Source organism: Aquarana catesbeiana, linkage group LG08, assembly GCF_042186555.1.
Source record: "Aquarana catesbeiana isolate 2022-GZ linkage group LG08, ASM4218655v1, whole genome shotgun sequence".
NCBI classification, from domain to species: Eukaryota; Metazoa; Chordata; class Amphibia; order Anura; family Ranidae; genus Aquarana; species Aquarana catesbeiana.
In genome coordinates, this window is record NC_133331.1 from 279,930,376 (window position 1) to 279,944,337 (window position 13,962).

Here is a 13,962-nt window from a genome sequence, read left to right on the forward strand (position 1 = left end):
ACGAATCCGTCGGACAGCCTGACCGTGTGAGGGCTTCAGCGGACCTTTTCTGTCGAAAAAAAGACTGACTTTGAATTTGGAACATGTTTCAAATCTTTTCGACGGACTCGGGTCCAGTCGAAAAATCCATTTGTCTGTATGCTAGACCAACGGACAAAAAAGGACGCAAGGGCAGCTATTGGCTACTGGCTATGAACTTCCTTATTCTAGTCCGGTCGTACGTCATCACGTTCAATAGAATGGACTTAAGTCGTTCGTGTGTGGGCAAGTCCGGTCGTTCGAAAGTCCGTCGTAACTCCGTAGAAAGTCCGTCGGAAAGACCGTCGGACCTTTGATGCTGAAAAGTCCGCTCGTGTGTACACGGCATTACAGGATGTTACTGGCTTTACTGGATACAGTCCTATTTGGGACAATGGATATTATAAGGAGTTTCAATCCTTGCCGTGTGGAACATGATGGCAAATATATGGAGACACACAACTGGTACACATTTTTCCCAAGGGCAAATTGTGCTCCTTCACAAACTCCCTCAATCAATGTATTTCCCTTACGTGTAGCTACACCACGCAGTTTGAGCACAGTCGGAAGGAGTATCATGGTTGTAGTCCCCGGCCCCCATTTTTCATTATATGACAGAAGTCTTGCAATACAAGGGATTCATATCACAGTTTTATTCTATGGTCTTGTTTACACATTTGAAAGACTTCCCATCTAAAGTGAAGGCCAATTGGGAAAGGGATGTGGGCACATTTTGAGGAGGAGCAGTGGGAGGAAGCCCTGCAGGCGGTAGAGTTGTGCTCTCTCACAACACAGCGGCTGTCTCAATTGTATATTGTATTGCCGGTGCACCTTACGTCTCCGAGACTATATAGAATTGGAGTTAGAGAAAACTCTGAGTGTACTCGGTGCTCCAGGGACCATGGAGACCTTATTCACCTTTTGTGGCATTGCTCCAAGCTACATCTCTACTGGTTGGGACTGGAGTTGTTAATACCATTAATAGGGTATTTCAGGTCAATATCTAGATGGACCCTAAGCCCTGCATATTGGGAATCCTAGATGGCCTTCCTATTGAGGACAACCCTAAACAGGCTATAGCCAGGGCTCTTTTCCAGGCACTTAAGCTTATCCTCAGGCACTGGAAGGCGATAGAACCTCTGGCCTTATGAGAATGGATTACCCAAATGGGGGACACCCCAAGGTTGGAAAAGTAATGGAAAAGATATGGAAATTTATTCTACCTATGATGTGCACCTGTTTGGGTATTGGGAAGATATACTTCCTCTATTTGAAGGCGCTGTGCGTTGGTCACGGGGGGGGCTAATGAAACAGAGTAAAAAATATAATTGTTGTTTCAATAGTGGATTGTGATTATATGTCTGACTGTATATGACAATGTTTTATCTGGAACCGACAGTGCTGGTTTGTTCTTGTTTATATCAATAAAATCTTTTGAGAAAAAAAAATCAAACAAAGGCCAAGATGGCAGCTTCCTTGGCTAAAAATGATAAGAGGGTTTAGTTCCGCTTTAAAAGATTTAAGCTAATAAACTGTCATTTCAAATTTGAAATCATGCCAGAAGCTGGACATCACCAAAAGCTCCTTCTTGCAAACTAAACCGCTGTTTTTAATGCATAATGTTAAACAGGATAATTTGGTTGGTGACTGATAAGTTGAGCTTGGAATTTCTTTGGTTTTGTTTTGCATGCGTTGCCCTTCCATGTGCTCCTTGCTATGAAGACCAGTTATAGGTGAGGGGGTGGCCATTTGTTTTTACTGTTGAAATATTGGTATGGGGACTCCTACATCAAGGGGATGTACTTCCAGACTTCCGGCTGATCTAAAGGTGGGAAGTGTGATCTCCTGATTCTCATGAAAGATTGAGGTGACCTTAGGGTTTTATCCTAGCTTTGGAATTAGAACCACTCTGTCCGGAAAAAAAGTTAGAAAAGGTTCTTTTGACCCTAAAACCTGTATTGTGTCTAGCCCACGACACCCCAGTGAAGGCTGAGATCGCTGATACCTGTACACGGAGAGAACTGACAGATAAGGATAAATCCAGGCCTGACTGCAGGAATCTCAAGATGTCTTGAACTGCTGGTGTGCTACATGATGCGGCTCTAGAAGACATGTAGATCGCGAATTTAGCCCATATTCGTTCATACACTCGGTTGGTGCTGCTTCTTCTTGCATTCAGGAGTGTGGGAATTACCTCTTCAGGGCATCCTAGTGCCTCCAGCCTTTCCCTCTCAAGAATTAGGCCTTTAATTGCAGGTGAGCCAGGCACAGGTGAAGAATCGTGCCCTGGGACAGCAGAACCGCTCTGAGCGGAAGAGGAACCGGTTCATGGAAACTGAGAAGTGTTAGGAGGGGAAACCAAGGCCTGTTGGGCCAGTAAGGAATTATGGCTATTACTTCCACTTCTGACCTGAGTCTCTGCAGTAACTGAAGGATAATGGGTGTCGGAGGGAATGCATAGGCTCTGCGGAACCACCAACGCTCAGTGCATCTATCCCGTAGGCTTGAGGGTTCCGGAACCTTGAATAGTAGCTTGCCAGCTTCCTGTTGCACGGGGAGGCGAAGAGATCGACTTCTGGGGAGATCCCCAAAGTTAGGATCCATCTGAACACATCTTTGTGGAGAGACCACTCGTTGTTGTCCAAGCAGACTCGAGAGAGGAAGTCCGCTTGGACATTCAGAATCCCAGGTACATATGTTGCCGTTATGTTGACCAGGTTCTTCTGTGCCCAGGTCATAATTGGTTCCACCTCTTGTAGCAGGGATAGGCTTCGGGTACCCCCTTGTTTCCTTATGTAGGCTACTGCCATCATGTTGTCTAATCTGAGTAATATAGATGGTGAAACGCCAGCAGGGCCTGTAACGCTGCCTGTAACTCCAGGATGTTTGACACTGTTCCTCAAGAGGGAAGCCCTGAGCCACTTCTGTTAAGCAAGGAGCACCCCAACCTCTGTTGCTGGCATCTGTCAATATTGTGACCGATGTGATGGGAAGGATAGAGTGACAGTTGCATAGGTTTTCCCATTGAAGCCACCACAGAGGGGAACCCCTCATGGCCAGAGTAATGTGAATACGTTGGACTTTGTTGCCCAACCACTGACGAAGAAACCCCTTCTGGAAGAGCCGCATCCTCCACTGTGCCCACTTCACCATCAGTATTGTGGACACCATGGTACCGATGATCTTCAGACACTGGAGGGCATGGAGATGAGAAGAGGAGAGAGATGAATCCTGTCTCAAACTATTGTAACCTTCTCCTCAGGTAGGGAGATGGTGCCTCTCGCTGTGAGCTCCGAGGAACACAAGAGATTGCAAAACTGACTCTTCTCTAGGTTCAGGAGCCAGATCCCTCTGGTTTTTAATAGACCCACAACAGCCAACAAGACTTTAGAGAAGACACATGGAGATGTCGACAGCCCAAAGGGAAGGCAGGTGAATTGTAAATGAAGTTAGCCTATGGAAAACCTGAGAAACTGTTGGAAATCTGCTGCCACTGGAACATGGAAATAAGCGTCCTTGAGATCTATAGAGACCAGCCAGTCTCCTGGTTGGACCGACTGCTGGCTTGTGGACAGGGTCTACATTTTGAACCTTTCTTTCCTGATGAAACGGTTCAGATGGGTAAGATGTATGACGGGCCTCCATGCACCGTTCTTCTTTGGACCATAAAGAGAGAAGAATACATCCCCATGCCTTGCTGGTTGTCTGGGACAGGAATAGCAGCTCCTTGTTCCAATAAAGATTTTACGTAGGCTGATAGAATCTGCCTTTTTTCTTCTGAGGCTGAGAGAAACATGAAGAAACATGAGAACACACCTGAGCCTGGGAGCGCTGCTGAAAGTCCAGGCGTGACCTGAAGAAACCGTTCTGACAGTCAAGAAGTCCTAGATCAAGGCCGCCCAGACATGCCGAAAGTGGAGAAGGCGAGCCCCCACCCAGCCTGCCTGGGCGGGCCCATTCTCAAAAAGACTTGGTCGGTTCCCTCTCACCCGTTGAACCGCTCTTAGCGTTTTTTTTGAAAGATGACTGTCCTGCCTTTTAAGATCTGGAGAACTCACGGCCTGGCCTGTGACTACGTGCTTTCCTGGCACGTTCCTGGTTCTGTTTCCTTGGAAACGATCTTCTCTGGCCATGCAGACTCCTGTTTTGAGGGAGGAACCCTGACTTACCTCCGCTGGCACGGGTCATGGCATTATGTAATTTGTTGCCAAAAAGAGAAGACCCATCAAAAGGAATTCGGCACCACATCTGTTTAGATGCTGGGTCGGCCAGCCAAGGGCAGAGCCACAGGGCATGATTGGCGGTGACTGCTGAAAGCATAACCTGAGCCACCAGACGGATGATATTAATCGAGGCCTCCCCCAAGAAATACGATGCCAACCTCAACTCTTGGATGGGCGAACTCTTGGCCAGTTCCTCCGAGACATTTCTAAGTGTCTCATCCACGTTGTCTGTCCAAATTTCCATGGTTTTTGAAGCCAGAGCCAAGGCTGGCTTGCAGGCCATACCTGCTGTATGATGGACCCGTTTTAGGTCAGAGTCTATCCGCCTATCCAAGGCATCCCTGAAAGAAACCGTATCTTCCAGAGGAAGGGTCACGTCTGACCAACCTCATCAGAGCTGCATCCACCAGAGGAATGATTCCAATTGCATAACCTCTTCCGCTTTGAAGGGATAAAGCCTCAGTACCTTTGAGAGCAGGGAGTTCTTTCTCTCCACCTTGCCCCGCTCGTCCGTGATGACTTCACCCAGCTCACCACAGGTACATGGGACCTACACCCCCAGCAGACACTGTCAGCTGTACGGCTGGAGTGAGCCCTGGAAGGGCGAGATGGGTTCAGGCTACAGTGTCTCGATCTTGAGGGAGAACCGCGGTGTCTAGATCTGGAAGAGGAGTGCCGGCGATGAGACTTTAAAGAGTCACTTCCTTTGCATGAACTGCGCTGCTGGTTGGACCTAGAAGGGCTGACAGAAAAAAGAAAACAAGAGACGTCTGTGTTTAAGGGAGACAACAGTAATGATGTTCCACCTACCCCCCCAGCAGATGACGCCCAGGGACCTGCTGCAAGAGGGCTGGCCACAGGCAGGCAGTGATGTATCCATAGTCCTGGAGGATTCCATCAGGGCTGTAAAAAAGGCAACTAAGTCAGAAAAAAAAAAAAAGCACACAACCAGGCTGTACCACCTGTCACCTTAAGCCCCTTACTTGGTAAAGAACGATCAGGGGCTAGGGGAAGTCGCCGCTATAAGCCCGCAAGCATTCCCAAGCTTGCAGGTTATTTACCCTGTTTAACAAGGGCGCCCCATGACGTCATGGCCTTGGAGCTAGTGCGCATGCGCAACTGCCACCATTTTGACGGCAATGCGCATGCGCAAACTAAGTCTTGTTCTTGCGCATGTGCAGAACGGCCGCAAAAACGAAACCAGGAAGTAAGCGGCAGCTGGAATGCAGAGAAAACCCAGCCACCATGCCTGCCAGCCACGATGCACCCGGCAGACGTGTGGGGGAACACAGGAACAGAAAGTAAAGCCAGAGACACACAAAAGGGAAAATGTCACAAAAACAGCTGCCATAAGGAAAAATAGAACAAACTCACTGCTCCTGCCACGATCATCACCGGGCCGAGGTAAGACACACAAGCCAGACTTTGTAGGGCGATAGGGCCACCCACTAGTAGATAGGCTGAACGGCCAATGGGCTGCTTTGCCTGCCAGTGGCTAGGACTGTAGCATCTTCAGTGCCTCTTCCATATGACCACTCCATACCCCGCTAGTAGCTAGGGCTTATTGGAGTATTGCGCCTCCTCTTCTCCAGGGTCGCTCGGCCGATCCTGATCGTAGGAGGAAAATCTTCGGGTAGGATGACCATCAGCTAGGTCCTTCGGAGGAGCACAAAAAAAAGAAGACGGCCGCTGGCTGGGAGCAAAAATTTATGGGAGTGGAGTCCTATATAATAGTAGTAGAGGCGGGACTAAACCACACGTTGGCTGCCATGGAGTCTATCAGGAAAGCTGTATATCAATTAGGAAAAAGGTACTTAGATGTTTTTTTTATTAAAATAATTACAGTGCCATCATTCACATCACAGAAAGAGAAGGGACAATGGAAATTAAACAGTGTGTGTTTATGTGCATGAGCAGTAGGAGTAGTAGTAGAAATCAAGAGGAAAAAAAAATGTTGGAAACAATTGGAAAAATGTTGAAATTCACCGTAAAATTTGGAATACAATGATTGGGGTATCAAGTGTAAGATTGAAAGAACGTTACGGATTTTGTTCGTTTTGCTATGCATCTATGGCCAGCTTAAGGGCTCATTCACACTTGTGGCCTTCAGTAAAAAAATAGGGGTTGAGCAGTATTCTCCTTTGTGCTGGATGACCTAACCCAGGTGGTGTGTCTTTGACACCCTGGGCTCACAGAAATGAGCATTATTCAACCCATGGGAAGAGCGCTTTCTATCAGCAGGGAGGACTTTCTGCCAAGAACGTCACCAGAGAAAAAGTGACTATTGCAGCCACGCAGCTTTTTTATTTTAAATTTATCTTGCCATTTATTTTTTCCTATTCAGCCAGAGTTAAAGCAATCCTTTTGCTAAAATGAAATGCATTTTTAAAGGTGTTTGATACTCACCAGCTGTCTACATCCTGATCAATGTATCCAAATTGACGACACAATTAACCACCTTAAAGAGGAAGTAAAGGCAGGAAAAAAAAAAAACACACCCTGTAAGGCAAAGGCATAATGAGCTAGTATGCATAGCATACTAGCTCATTATGAATAACTTACCTGAGATGGAAGTCCCTGAAGCGACCCTCATTCTTCTCATTCATCGCCGCCATCTATCCCGCAGTGACTTCCGGGTATCGCGGCTCCGGCGCTGTGACTGGCTGGAGCCGCGATGACGTCACTCCTGCGCATGCGCGAGGGAGCCGCCACTAACGGCATGATCGCTGTTAGCAGCGGCATGCTCAGTGCGCCTGTGCGCCGCTGTCTTTGACACATGCGCTGTAGACATCGGTGCCAGTCTTTTGCAAATATCTCCTAAACCGTGTATCACAACAGAGGTCATCACACCTTACTTCAAGCTGGGGAGGGCTGTGTGTTTCAGTGGAGAGCCAGGTCCTTGCTCCTCTTCGGGGGGGTGATGATTCTGAAAATTACAAAAAGGAAAACAGAAAAAGAATTCTGCAAAGCAGTTCTTCAACGAGGGCCCACTAACGTTATTTGATTATAAATCTTTATTAGTTATCAAAAAGTTGAACAAATTTAGAAAAAGCAAAATGTATTACAGATAACTCCTCCACACCAGATTACAGCTACCAATAACATATAATTAAAATAAGACTGACGTCTTAAGGGACTTGGGTGGCCACCATACCTATTATACACATCTCACACTATCATCAACCATACACATGCAGACAGAGATCTTAGACCCCGGTCCGATGTATTTTCATTAGTCCAGACAGGCTCAAACTGAAGCGGACATAATTACGGCATCAAATGGGTGTATAGTAGAGGCAATTGCCTGCATGAGTGATTTAAGGAGATGGATCAACGGTCCACTTACAAGTGTAATTCCCAGCTGGGATTGTTTGCAATGCGGTGTCTGAATTTACAGCCAGACAGCAATTATTTATCTGAACTTCCAAGTATCCCCAATGTAATTTAAATGTCACTGATTACTATGTATTCATTCCCCAAACACTGCGATATATTTGAAGCTCACCCGTAAAAGATCCTGGGATAGTTGATTCTCTCTCCTGCTGCAGACTCCCGTCCGTTCGCGGTCTCCTCGCTCACTGAAAGACACTGCACTTACGTTGTTTGATTCAGCCTCACAGCCTACGGTGAGCGGCAGAGTTCACGTCCCTAGACCAAGCAGTGTTCAGGGGCGATACGGAGCACACTGTGGAGAGCTGTATCCAGGTTCAATGGATGATCAGTGGATGGGGAGGGTCCTTTCAGAATTGCTTCAAGCTATACGGCTGCTGGCAGTAGCACAGTATAAGAGTAAGTGGAGAGGGTTCAAGGTGTATGTGTACAACCAGAGGTCCCTGTCACCACAGACACAGTGGCACGATGCTTACGCGTTTCACCTGGTCACAGGCTTCCTCAGAGCATGCGTAATAGGTCAGGGTCCGTGCTTTAAATAACTAAGCCAATAAAAGCAATCTGCAATTAAAATCTAACACACCTAATCACCAATCACGTCATTCACCATTAGTGCAACTCTAATTTCTAAAACAGGTGCGTTCCTAGAATGGAAAGGGGGCCACCAACATTTAATAAAAAATGTCCAAATTTTAGAAAGTTTAGGCCCCTGTACCGACCAATATGGAAAATTATGTTAGTATTTTACTGATACTTTATTTAAAAGACAACAAACAGAAGGAAGGTAACAATTAGCAGAAGTGAAGGATTTATTATTGGTTGACCGTAGAGTATATTAGGGGTCATCTTATAGGTGCATGCAATCCCCATCCCCCATAATAATGATTGTTTTATTCATACAGCCTATTAACGTTCCAAAAATACGGAGAGGTTACACTCATTATTTAAACCAAGGAGCTGCATACTGTCCAAATAAAAAATCCACATTTTTTCCTTCTGGTACAGGACCCTATCAAAGTCCCCCCTCCTGGATGATAGATTTAATTTATAAATGCCTTTACACTTCAGACCCCTCGGGTCTCCACCATGTTCCCGCAGAAAATGCAAGGCTATGGGGCTGTCATCATCTTTATTAAAAATACTCTGAACATGCTCGCCAACTCTAACCTTCAACTGTCTCTTAGTCTTGCCAACATAAATTAGTCCACAAGGACAGGTCAGCATATATATTACACGCGTGGTTGTGCAATTAATGAAACTATTGATTTTGAATTGTTTGTTACCATTAGAGCTGGCGAACATGTCAGTCCTGTCAATGTACTTGCAGATGTGACACCTTCCGCATGGATACATGCCCCTCAGGGGTGGAAGGCTGGTAAGCCAGTCCCGTTTTTTAGGTCTATTATACTCAGAGTGTACTAAGCAATCTTTGAGATTCCTTGCCCTTCTGGCTGTAAGAAGTGGCCTGTCACCGACAATTTTTCCCAAAATAGGGGCTTCAGACAAAATATGCCAGTGGCGGCCCAGAACCTTCCTTAATACTTCCCACTGTGCTCCATATCTAGTGATGATCCTAATTGGAGCCTGACTCTCATTTCCTAATCTACTCATAGTTTGGTTATTGATAAGAGACTGTCTATCCGTGGGGAGAACTCTCCTCTTGGCTTTCCTAATGGTTTTATGGGAGTATCCTCGATCCCGAAGGAAGGATGCTTCTGTCCTCTTCTCTTCTCTTCTCTTCTCTTCTCTTCTCTTCTCTTCTCTTCTCTTCTCTTCTCTTCTCTTCTCTTCTCCCAGCGCCCAGCCAGCGCCCAGCCCACAAGCTCAGCAAGTCACATGAGATAGGACGTTCTTGACGCCGCTCGTACCTTCCCCTGACGTGCCACGTGACCTGCCTCTGAGACTCCTGGGAGGTGGGAGTTGTAGTTTGCTGCGCTGATAAGGTCCTACTCCTTACCTTTAGTGTGGCCGGACTACAACTCCCACAATGCAGCGCAGCCTGCACAGCAGCAGCCAGCTAGCCAATCGGCGGCTGACATCTAGCAAAAAAAATTAACAGACAGCCAGCGTCGCGGCCGACATCTAGCAAAAAAAATAACAGCCAGCGCCGTGGCCCGCGGCCGTTTTAAAGATAATGTAGGCAGCCTGGGGGGAAATTTCCACCCTGCCCCCAGGCCCAGCCCGCCCCTGCAGGGGGGGGAATGTTGGGTCTTGGGGCCCCCCCCACAGCGGTGGGGCCCTACGCAGCTTGCGTAGTGAGCGTATAGGGCGGATCGGCTCTGGCGGGCGGCAAGTGGTTAAAGGCCCGGCCCACCCAAAAGTGATATTTTAGTTATCGGTGGAGCCTGATAGTAGGGTTGCCACCTGTCCGGGATTCACCCGGACAGTTCGGGTTTTGAATCATGTGTTCGGGTTTCAGTCCATCTGAAGTTCGGACGCAATATTCAGACAGGAATGTGGCTCAGAACAGGGCCCGATAGGAAGGTGAGAGGGCACTATGCATGCCACATTACTATTCTCTTTGAAGCGCCCAAAGGTGTCCCAGTTCTGTTACAATCCTATAGTGTATATAAAAAAAATGTTTTCTTTATCGTACATCACGGGACACAGAGCACCATAATAATGACTATGTGGGTTATACGCTTACCTTTAGGTGACACTGGCAACCCATAGTAAGACGGTTCCTCCCATATAACCCCTCCTACACAGGAAGTGCCTCAGTTTTTTCGCCAGTGTCTTGAAGGTGATGGTCATGGCTGTTGAAGCTCTTCAAATTTCTTCAAAGAAAATGTCCCACTGAGGATGTTTATAATCGGATCCATTCGGATGGCTTACTAAGCCAAAGTGGATGGTGCCCGAACCTCGGTTCAAGAACAGGGTGTTGCTTGTAATGTGTCCTTTTTAGGCGCTGGACCCTTGTTAAAATTGGTATTCCTGGTCAATCTTGCCCAAGGAAACCATAAAGGGTGCTTTACAGGTCCAGGTGTGTGGCCCTGCTGCTTGGGATGGTGAGTATTCCCTTTGGGGCTTTTTTATATATATACATGTGAATATATGAATTTCCCCTTGTAAAACTGCTAGTATAACCTTGAGCCTGTGCTAGGATTACAGAGGGCATTTTTTGCGCGCATTTTAAAAATTTTTGCGTGCACACCGCGTGCATGCCACCGGCGTGCGAGTGCGCCGCCGGTGTGCGCGTGCGCCGCTGCTATCCACGTCACAGGTGCATGTTTGGACGGCACATGCGCCATGCGGTAGTGGGTCTCCAATCACTGTCGCGCGCGCTCGCTCTCATGCTAGCTTTTAAAGCAGGGAGCTCTGGCGGAAGCAGAGCGAATGGTGGGCACGCGAGCCTGGTGGTCTTGGACACAGCAGTGACAGGTTTTAACTAGTTATAGTTTGTGGGGAGTACTCCTGTTTAAGTTTCCTTGTGTGTAAGCAATGTCTTCCAAAAAACGAGGAGCAGGTAACAAGGCAAGCACAGGGGTAAGAGTCCCTCCTCAAATAACAGGAGACCAACCCCATGCGGATGCAGCCTCAGTTTCTTCTGAAGGACCTGCGGCTTCTGACCTGGCTGAGCCATTGCACTTGTCAGGCATAGTAGCCACTACCAATGTACCTGCCTCAGCTTATGTTACAAAGGATGATTTGGCATCTGCCTTAGCGGGTCTTGAAGGCAAGATAGCTGGCATGATTGCCTCTGTAACATAGGGGGGAAGGAAGCGTAATAGATCTCCCTCCCCCGGGCCCGGGCCAAGTGGTGAGTCACTAGAGCCCCAGGATTTTTATAGTCATATGGGTCCAGGTAACCTGGAACCAGAATGGGCAGAGGATCCAGAGGAGGTGGTCATGAACGACCAGGAGGTAGGAGAGGCTGAAGTTTGAGGATTCTGGCTCTGAGGAGCCAATTTCAGCCTCCCATTTCCAGCAATTGTTTATCCAATCTCTAATGGAGATGGTACGAATTGCGTTTAAGTTACCCCCGGTTCAGGAGTCTGCACTCGCTTGTTTCACTCTGGGATCTTTGCGACATAAACACACTTCCCAAGCCTTTCCCTTGCATCCGTTACTGGAGCAGGTGATTTATGCGGACTAGGAGCATTCTGACAGGATATACTTACCTCCCAAAAGGTTTTCTGTTTTGTACCCTATGGAGGAGAAGTTTAGGAAGAAATGGAGCACACCTTTGGTAGACGCTGCCATATCTTCCGTGATTAAAAACGTAACCTGTCCAGTGGATAATGCCCAGGTTTTCAAGGATCCGGCTGATAAAAAGCTAGAGTCCTTATTGAAGGCCTCCTTCTCGGTTGCCAGTGCAGCAGTTCAGCCTGCTATTGCAGCTATTGGGGTTTGTCAATCCCTAAAGGATCGCTTTAAGAAGATAGTAAAAAGCATTCCTTGCCAGGGGGAATCTGCTGAAGAGCTATCAGAGATCCCTCATGCCTTGTGTTTTGCGGTAGACGCTTTAAAGGACTCAATTCAACAGATGTCTCGTTTTGCGTTATTATCAGTTCATATGCGCCGAGTATTGTGGCTAAAGAACTGGTCTGCTGAGACACCATGTAAAAGGCTACTTGCTGCCTTTCCATTTCATGGAGAACGCCTGTTTGGCGATGATCTGGATAAATATATCCAAAAGATCTCTGGAGGAAAGAGTGACCTGCTTCCTATTAAAAAGGAGGGGAAGCAGCCCTCTTATAAAATTCCTAATCCCCCAGGGCCTGGTGCCTCTTCCCCAAAACGGTAACGACGGCCTCAGCCGTCTGGGTTTAAAAAACCACAGGGTCAGAAAAAACCCTGGACCCAAAAGCCACCCAAGCCCAACTCCAAGTCTACCTTGTGAAGGGGCGCCCTCGCTCTCACAGGTGGGGGGCAGGCTTCGGCTGTTTGGGGAGGCCTGGGAGGAACTGGTTCAAGACAGATGGGTCATTTCCACTGTAAAGAACGGTTACAGAATAGAGTTCCGTGAGGTTCTCCTGAACCGCTTTCTGCACTCTAGGGTCCCGGCGGATCCGGAGAAAAGAAGTTGCCTACTCCTAGCTTTACGCCATCTGCTGATGCAGGGGGTAATTATAGAGGTCCCGCACGAAGAAAGATTCAAGGGGTTTTACTCAAACCTGTTCACCGTGCCGAAACCAAATGGGGAAGTAAGGCCCATTTTAGACCTCAAGGCTCTCAACTTCTTTGTAGACGTCCGACCTTTCCGCATGGAGTCGGTTCGCTCAGTAATAAGGTCCCTGAGAAAGGGAGACTTTTTGTCATCCATAGACATCAAGGATGCTTACCTTCATGTGCCGATTTTAGGTCCACGCCAAAGGTTCTTACGTTTCGCTGTAGAGGGCAGTCATTTCCAGTTTGTGGCACTACCGTTCGGTCTAGCCATGGCCACCAGGGTCTTCACAAAGGTTCTGGCCCCAGTACTGGTTTCCCTAAGATCTCAAGGAGTCTCCATAATAGGATACCTGGACGATCTACTTCTAAGGGATTGCTCTCGCCCTACACTAGTTCTAAACGTGTCAAGTACAGTGCGGGTCTTACAATGCCTAGGTTGGGTACTAAATTTGGACAAGTCAGCTCTTTGTCCAACACAAACCTTGGTGTATCTGGGTCTGGTCTTGGATACCGCCCAAGAAAAGGTGTTTCTTCCTCCCTTAAAGGACGCCTCCATAGTGGAACTTGTACAGAAGGTGAAAAAAGAACCAACACCTTCTGTCCGGCTGTGCATGAGGTTATTGGGCAAGATGGTGTCATCTTTCAACGCAGTGCCATATGCGCAGTTCCACTCCAGAGTGTTTCAGAACAGTATCCTGAAAGCCTGGGACAGGTCTGCTCAAACCTTGGATCAGCCAATGGTTCTATCTTCACAGGTTCTATGGAACCTCTCTTGGTGGTTAAGAACCAGCAACTTACAAAGAGGGAAATCTTTCCCACCAGTAGCCTGGAAAGTGGTGACCACGGACGCCAGTCTTCTTGGCTGGGGATCAGTCCTAGATGGAACGTCTGTCAAGGGAATATGGTCCCAGACAGAAAAGACTCTGCCCATCAATCTACTGGAAATTCCGGCAGCTCGTCTGGCCCTACGATTCTGGACGTCCAAATTGCGGGGTTTTCCGGTCAGAGTTCAGTCCGACAACTCCACAGTAGTGGCGTATATCAACCACGAGGGGGGTACCAGGAGTCAGGCAGCCCAAAGAGAAGTAAATCATATACTAACTTGGGCAGAAAATTATGTGCCGTTTCTGTCGGCAGTGTTTATCCCGGGGATAGACAATTGGCAGGCGGATTTCCTGAGTCTCCAGAAATTGTTACCAGGGGAATGATCCCTACATCC